Source organism: Lactuca virosa, chromosome 6, assembly GCF_052849685.1.
Source record: "Lactuca virosa cultivar CGN04683 chromosome 6, Lactuca_virosa_CGN04683_v6, whole genome shotgun sequence".
Taxonomy (NCBI): domain Eukaryota; kingdom Viridiplantae; phylum Streptophyta; class Magnoliopsida; order Asterales; family Asteraceae; genus Lactuca; species Lactuca virosa.
Genome location: NC_136431.1, coordinates 184,177,409 through 184,186,214, shown reverse-complemented (window position 1 = coordinate 184,186,214; position 8,806 = coordinate 184,177,409).

Below are 8,806 nucleotides of genomic sequence, written 5' to 3'. Positions count from 1 at the left end.
TGTTGAAACCAATACTATCACTACAGCTGAAACAACTATTGTTCCTCCAACACAACCATCTTCACCACCACTTACATCTTTTCCACCAATTTCTTCTACAGTTATTTCTCCAATATTTGTTCGTGTTATGCAAGAACCAATTTCTACTTTGTTCTCTTCTCAATCAACTGAACCTGAGAATACCATTACTAAAACTGATGCAGATAATGATGATGTTATGGTTTCGTTTGCTGACTTACAGGTCAACCCTGAAGAAGAAGAAGACATACTTGATGAGTTAATCATGCCAGGTAAATAATTCAAGATCCTCAATTCTAAAATGAATTCTCTTCTTCAAATTTTGGCTGATACTGGAGGCAAGAATTCTGTTAGTGGGGTTGAAGTTGAATATCTTTTGAAAGCTCAAGAGTCTTGACTGAGAACTGTGATTGAGGATGTTGCTAAGAAACATGAAGATAGGATGGCTAATTAGTCTAGAAATTTTGACTACGTGATCACTAATCTTCGTGCAGTTGCTAAAGAGCGTCATGAACTATTTGAGAAAAAGGTGTCTGAAATGAAATCTTCTCTTGAACTCAAGGTTAATAAGCTTCAAACCTTGATGTCTAAAGAGTTTAATAAGTTAGATGACAACTACAACTTGTTTCATGAAAAACTTGATGTCATCGCCAATGCAACAACTTGCTTGGTAGATTTCAATAAGGATTATTCAAAAGATCTCAAAGTCAAAAGTGAGAAGGATGATAAAGTGTTTGAGAAAGTTAAATAGTTTTTATCCAGCTTTAAAGAAACATTATCGAAAGTAGATCTTTCGACTCAATATTCCATTTCTCAAGATTCCATTTCTATAATGGTTTCGAACATTGAGTCAAGAATCAAAGTTGAGTTGGCTCCAATCCTTAATTTGGTACTTCGTTTACCAATAAATGCTCCATGTCCTGCACACGTCTCGCAAGGAGGAGAAAGAGGAGTTGGTTCGTGTAAGGGATATGGTGAATACATAGGAGTAGTTGTGGGGAAAGTAATGCCTACTCAAATTCCAACAACAATCCCAATCAAGCCAGTAATCACATCATCAACAACAACCACTACAACAGGGAATCTTGATCATTCGAAAGTCCAAACAAAATGGATTTTGATGAATGAAGGAGTTGGAGGTTCGAGTTCTAATTTTCTCAAAACAACCTCTAATGTTAATCCCAAAGTTAAAGGTAAAAGCATTCAAGTTGAGCAATCAATAAAAGAGAATAAGAGACTGCAAGAAATTAAGATCGAAAGACAAAGGGAAATTAACTACATATTGAGTCAAAGGGTAAATGATCCACCAGGCTTGAACAAAGGTGATCCTAACAAGAATTATTGTTATGAAACAATCGAGATAGCAGTACTTGGTAAGAATAATGAATTCTTGAAAAGACCAAAGAAAAGCTATGACACCGAGAACTCAGAATTCAATCAGCTTGATTTCTCAATCAATCATCTATTGTTTACAACCACTTAGTTCAAAATTGCTTAGAATTTCAATGACAAAGATGAATTCAGAAGATTGAAGATTTGCTTCCATGCAATCTTGGAAAAAAGCGAACAGGAGGTATGGTCGTTGGTAAACATTGCCAAAGTCATGTCGATTGTGCCTGATGTGTTATTTAAAGGATTGCTGCAGAACATTCGTTATTTTGTTGTAAGGGTAAATAATGTGGAATTCGAGTTCACAATTGCAGACTTTCCTTTAATGAATCTGAATGATCTCATCACAGTAACAAAAATCTTATGCTATGTTGATGTATCGAAAGTGGCAGAGGAGAATATAGATGCCTTCATTATTGGATTTGCTTATATAAAGACGTTTCTTGATAGCTATAACGAGTATTTGGCGATAACATATATTGATCTTGCTATGACAGTCAATAGAACTTCAAAGGTGCCACAATCACTGTTGAAGGGGAAGATGAACATTTAAGAATTTGAAGATGGTGAGATTATACATCAACCTTTTGGAGTTGTTTTCCAAGGAAAGAACAAGAAGGGAAAGTTGACGAAATTTTTGTTCCAAGTGAATGACATTGAGAGATACACAAACTCTCATTTTTCGAATATTTTAATCCACATCAATAACTGTAAGAAGAATGAAAACGAAGATAAAGCGTAGATTCGAAAAATTATTCTTTGGTACATAGAGGTTAGAACGGAGTTGTTACAGGCAGAAAATATTATAGCTTGAAGTTTCGATTATGCTTACTAAGGAGGAGATTGTAGATTCAAAAGTAGTAGTGAGTAGTCAAAAGCTATATCATTAGGTTTTTTGTCTATAAATAACGAGAGTTATGCCCTTTCGTTATCTTATCTATTTACAATGCACTTTCTAGTATCGATACTTATGGTCAAGTCCTTGTATTTTTTGTATGTCTGATGTACCTAATAAATTGGGTAAGTACTTAGGTCTACAGTAACGAATATTCTCTGATTACTTTTTACACTCAAAACCTATGTATTATTTCCACATATAATCGGAGCTAAAGAGATCTTATTTAGATCTTTGTGTTCGTTATTGCTTTCATATATTCGATTGATTCAAACATTAATTCAAACACTCTTCATTTGTGATAACTCTGTGTTATTTGTTATTGTTATTTTAATTGTTGGTATCTGATTTACAAACCTTCAAGTGGTATTAGAGCAAGTCATCTGATGCATTCAAGATATCATGTCTTCTTCATCCCAATACAATCCAAAATCCTCTACAGCGAACAAAATTCTGTTGTTCGATGAAAATAATTTTTCCATATGGAAGACAAAATCCATGGTTGTTCTTGAAACCATGGACTATGACATGCTCAAAATCGACAATCATAGTCCGCACGTTCCTATCTAACAACCTATGATTGATAATGCTTCCGCTGGCAGATTGAAGCGGCAACCGAAGTCAAGCTACAATGAAGAAGATAAAAGACTCATAAGTCTAAATGTGAAGGAAAGGGCTTCCATACGAAATTTTATTCCTTACCACATTTATCACTTGGTTTAAAATTGTGACTCTTCACAAGAAATGATGGAAACGCTGACAGCGACATACAAAGGCATTGTAAAAGTTCAAGCAACAACTATCAACAACTTGAATTGGAGATATGAGCACTTATTTTCTCAGCAATGTGATACATTGAATCAAACCTTTAACAAGTTTAACTGTTTAGTGAATGGTATGTGCAAATTGGGCACCATTAAACACTCATCTCAGTTGGTGCTAAAGTTCATGGACTCCTTGGGAAAAAAACTGGGAATATCACGCTGATATCCTCAAGAATAGCAAAAAGATCAACACCATGGACCTTAACTCATTGTTTGGAAATCTGGGCAATTATGAAAAAAAAAAGGCTCTTCGTAAAGACATCATGAAGGACTCTAACAAGGAAAAATTTGTGGTCTTGTTCTCGATAAAGGAGACGCGTGTTTGTGTCAGTAACTTTGAAGCGTCATACCAGGATGAAATTCCTGATGATGAATACTCATAAGAGTTAGTTGCTAGCATTGCACTTATTGTTAAACGCTACGAAAAAGCAGGACAAGTGGATGTAAGAGGTTTCAGTCAAAAGGAAGTAGCTCATCAGCAAGAAAGAATGTAGTTGATAGAAAGGATGATGGGAAGTGCTTCAATTATGAAAGCACTGATCACTTTACCAGGAAGTGCAAGTTATAGAAAGAACCTCAAAAATCAGAAAGATATGAGGCTATGTACAAGAAGCGGTTGGCCCATATGAAGAAAGAAAACATTCCTCTTCCAATGGCTCTAGTTGCCAAACAAGAGAAACTCGAGGAATGGTAGACGAAAAAGAGTCTTCTAAAGATGAGGAGCCAAAAGGGAAGTGTCTAATAGCTCGCATAGATGAATTTCACACTGAGGAGTCTGGTAGCAGTTCTAGCACATTCGAAACTTATATCACTCAAGCTGCAAAGGATTCAAAGATGCAAGACTGGGACTCTTCTTCCATCTATCAAGTTAAGAAATGTGTTAATTACTCTTCTAATGAAAAATTCTAGATGTTTGATTATTTTCGTTTTGATCTTGCAAAAATCTAACTCAAAAAGGTTTATACTTAAATCAAAGATTAATAGTTTAAAAGAAAAATTGATTGCCACTAAAAATTCTTTCACACATTTGAATAAAGAAAATATAAATCTTTCTTTATCAAACAAATTTTTCTTCACTGAAAAAAGAAAATGTTGATGAACTTGCCAAAAACTTACAGCTTATCATTAAAAATTGGGCACATTCACATTTCAAATTAAACAAAATAATAAACGCTCAAATTCCTAATCAGTGTGAGAAAATTCTTGGTGGTAATATTAATGACGCTGTAAAAATATTCAAACATATTGAATCTGAACAAAATTTTGACGCTGTTTGTGATCTTGAAAAAGATTTTAAAACTAGATTTCTAAGTACCACCTTCATAAATCAAAGCTTAATTGACAAACATTGCATTACTAAATCAAATTGACACACTAAATGTAAATCTCACTTGTTCACTCTTGATCCGACACAACAACCTCTAAATCGGGAATATGTATTGCCTGCAATAGAAATCTTGCTAAAATATCCCATTTCAAATGGTGAATTTCACTCATTGGGTGAAATTCTTAGTGAATTTCCTCAATGCACTGTTAGTGACATTTACAATGATTGTCTTTCAAAGACATCTGACACTGATGAGTCTTCCAACTCGTCAACGTGTAATGATAGTGTTTCCTCACAGTACAGTGTATCTGGTTCCAAAACAAAAGAAAGGGTTTTTAAACTAAATGAATAGCATTCCACTCACTGGAAGACAAATTTTAACAAAAATCAAAATTCAATATTTAAAAGGAAAATATGGGAATCAGGGTATGTTATCGATGTGGAGACACTTCACACAAAGTTAGTGAGTGAAAATTTGAAGAGAACACTAAACGTGCTGACAATATCATTGCACGAAATAAAAAATGTATAAAAAAGAAAAATTCTCTAAATTCTTTTCCTAATGAGTGCTATAACATTTTCCTTCCTAAGATACCCATTGCAAAATTGGTCAGTGTGTGTTAATGTATCTTTTAGCACTGCAGGGTCAAGAGCATATCTGGTACTCAGACAGTAGATGCTCTCAGCATATGATAAGACTCAAGTCTCTCCTTGATGATTATGTCAAGAAAGATGGCCCTACAATAACCTATGGAAACAACAGAAAGGAAGTAACAAAAGGTTATGGTACAATCAAGTGCAAATTAGTCGAGCTCAATAATGTGTCTTATGTCAAAGGTCTTCAACACAATATCGTATCATTAGCCAACTGTGTGATGTTGATTATGAATTTCACTTCAAAAAAAGGAAGGCAAGGTGATTGATCAAAAGAAATTCACAATACTCGTTGCAAGTCGTCAAAATGACATCTATGTCCTGGACATGTTTTCAGCTGATAACTCTCTTAGGCGTTGCTTCTTCTCTCGTTTACAATCTCATATAAAATGGTTATGGCACAAGAAACTCTCTCACTTAAACTTCAAGAACATTTCTAAGATCTCTAGAAATCAGCTTTTGAGAGGGATGCCTAATATGAAGTTCGAAAAAGATAAGTTGTGTTCAGCGTGTGACAAAAGGAAGCGGAAAAAATCTTCATTCAAGCACAAGTCTTGTTCTTCTATCACTGAACCCTTTCATCTTCTTCATATGGATTTTTTTGGACCTGTTCTTATCAAATCTAGATCTGGGAAGAGGTTCATACTGGTCATTATTGATGAGTACTCAAGATTTACGTGGGTTGTCTTTCTGAAAGAAGAAAAATCATGTCGTTGATGAAATCATTTCTCTTATAAAGCAATGCAAAGTTTTGTATGACCATAAAGTTAGGAAACTACGAAGCGATCATGGAACTGAGTTCCGAAATTCAACTTTAGAGGAAATATTTGACCCTACATGGATTTCTCAGAAATTTTCTGTTGTCTGGACATCACAACCAAATTTTCATTGAAAGACGAAATCGAACTCTCATTGAAGTTGGTCGAACTATGGTTGTAGAAGTTGGTCTTCCTCTACCCTTCTAGGCTAAAACAGTTAATACAACATGTAACACACAAAACAGGTCCATCATCGTAAAGCGCCATGGGAAGACTGTTTATGAGCTGCTGAAAGGGACAAAGCTTTATATCTCCTACTTTCATGTTTTTGGTAGAAAGCCTGATAAAGGTTTCTTCTTGGGATATTCAAATGAATCCAAAGCTTTTAGAGGATTCAATCTTTCAATACAGATTGTTGAGGAATCTATCCATGTTATATTTGATAAAGATTCATTCATTCAAGATCGAACGGATCATTTTTCCAACATTATTAACGAGCTTGTTCACAGTCCATCTATCACTCTCTCTGAACGAATTGTCCCAAACCCTGGTGTAACTCCCAATCATTTAGAACCATTCTATCGTAATGAACCAATTAATAATAGTGATGCAAATCAAAGATTTCATCATGATCACCCCGAATCTCAGATCATCGGAAGCGTCCACTCAGGGATCCTTACTCGTAGCAAGGCCACCAATAACTTCTGCATGTTCGTCAATTTTGTGTTAATGATTGAACCCAAGACAGTGGTTGAAGCATTAAAAGATTCTGACTAGATCAAATCAATACTGGAAGAGTTGAATGTGTTTAACTGACACAACGTTTGGACGCTGGCTCCATGTCCTCAGGGGAAGACAACCATTGGCACTTGCTTAATTTTAAGAAACGAGATGGATAAAGATGGGATTGTCATAATAAACAATGCAAGACTAGTTGCTCAGGTTTTTGTTAATTGGAAGGTTTAGACTTTGATGAAACCATTCTCCCTGTAGCAAGACTTGGGGCAATAAGGTTGTTTCTTGCATATGCATCCTTCATGAACTTCAATGTCTATCAAATAGATGTCAAGACTGCTTTTCTGCATGGGGAACTCCAAGAAGAAGTCTTTCTGAAACAACCACCAGGATTTGAAAGTGTTGAATATCCAGATTATGTGTATTATCTAGTCCAAGTTGTATACGGTCTGAAACAAGCTCCTAGGACTTGGTATGACACATTGGCCAATTATCTCCTAGAGAATGGATACAAGCGAGGGGTTATTGATAACACTCTATTTATAAAGCAATCATGGTCTCATATTATTCTTGCTCAGGTGTATGTAGATGATATCATTTTTTGGATCTACTGATGAGACACTGAGTACTAAATCTGTTGAAGTAATGTCTAACAAATTCAAAATGAGCATTATGTTTGAACTAACTTTTTCTTAGGTCTACAAGTTAAGCAATTCGTTGTTGGTATCTTTATTTTTCAAGCCAAGTACATCACCGACCTACTGAAGAAGTTTGGTTTCACTGATTGTAAACCAGCTAAGACCCTAATGTCAACGTTTGTGATAATAACTGATGATCCGTCTGGCAATGAAGTTAATGTGACAATGTATACAGGAATGATAGGCTCTCTTCTCTATCTCACTACCAGTCATCCAGATATCATGTTCTCCACCATATTGTGTGCTCGCTATCAAGCCAATCCCAAAGAATCGCATCTTCATGTTGTAAAGAGAATTGTTCGTTATCTGAAGCATACACCCAATCTTGGGTTATGGTATCCACATGATTTAGAATTCAATCTGGTTGGTTTCAATGACTCTCATCATGGTGGATGTGGTATCGATCGAAAGAGTACTTTAGGATGAGCTCAATTAATGAGAAATAGACTTTTAAGTTGGTCAAGAAAAAAGCAGATGGTAGTAACAACATTCTCCGAGACTCCGCAAAGTGTTGCGCTCAAATTCTTTGGATTCAGAATCTGCTTCTAGATTATGGATTTACATTCTCTGAGACTCCTATCTGTTGTGACAACACCAACGCAATTTTGATGATACAGAATCCAGTTCAACATTCTAAGACCAAACACATCGGTATTTATCATCACTTCATCTGTGATATCATTCAGAAAGGCAAAGTGGAACTGTTCTATATTCCAACCACTAATCAATTGGCAGATATTTTTACCATGTCCCTAGATGAGAAGACCCTGAACAAGTTGATCGATGAACTGGGCATGCTAACAATCAAATAAACTCCATTCTCTTGTTTGCAAAATACTTCTTTTTGTGTTTTCAACATATTTTCTCTCTTGTTTCTTGTACCAATTAATTGACAGCATGAAACTATTGACAATCCTTTGTCCATAGAATCATGCTAATGTATATGACTAAATCTCTCTAAGTATCTCATCGTCGATAACATCTTTTAAGATGACATTGAGTCATCCATTCACACTGATTCTTATGTACTGACATATCCTTCAGCGTGTGATTGCTTAGTCCTGATCAGAAAATTATTATAAGGCTTGGTTATTTATTTTACGATTAATTGTCTTTATCCAATTCTTTTCTAGCGATGAGCATCGGAACCAACCCGGCCCAAACCGACCCGGGAACCAAACTTGGTGGAAAATAGGAACCGAACCGGACCGCCGGTTCTATCGGTTCTGGTTCCTACCGGTTCTTGTTATGTCTTCAATGTTGGAACCGGTCCTCGAGAAATAGCAACATATGGTTCCGGTTCTACCGGTTCCTGGTTCCAAAAATCCACAAGAATATCGTCTCGGTCCCGGCCCGATCGGTTCTATCCGGTTCCGATTCCGGTATCGGTTCTGATACCAGTTTCGGTTCCGGTACCGGTTCCGTCCGGTTCCCCAGTCCAAATGCTCATCCCTAGTCTTGTCCCTGGAAGCATGATTGTTGTATGCATCAAATCTCATGTTCTGTAG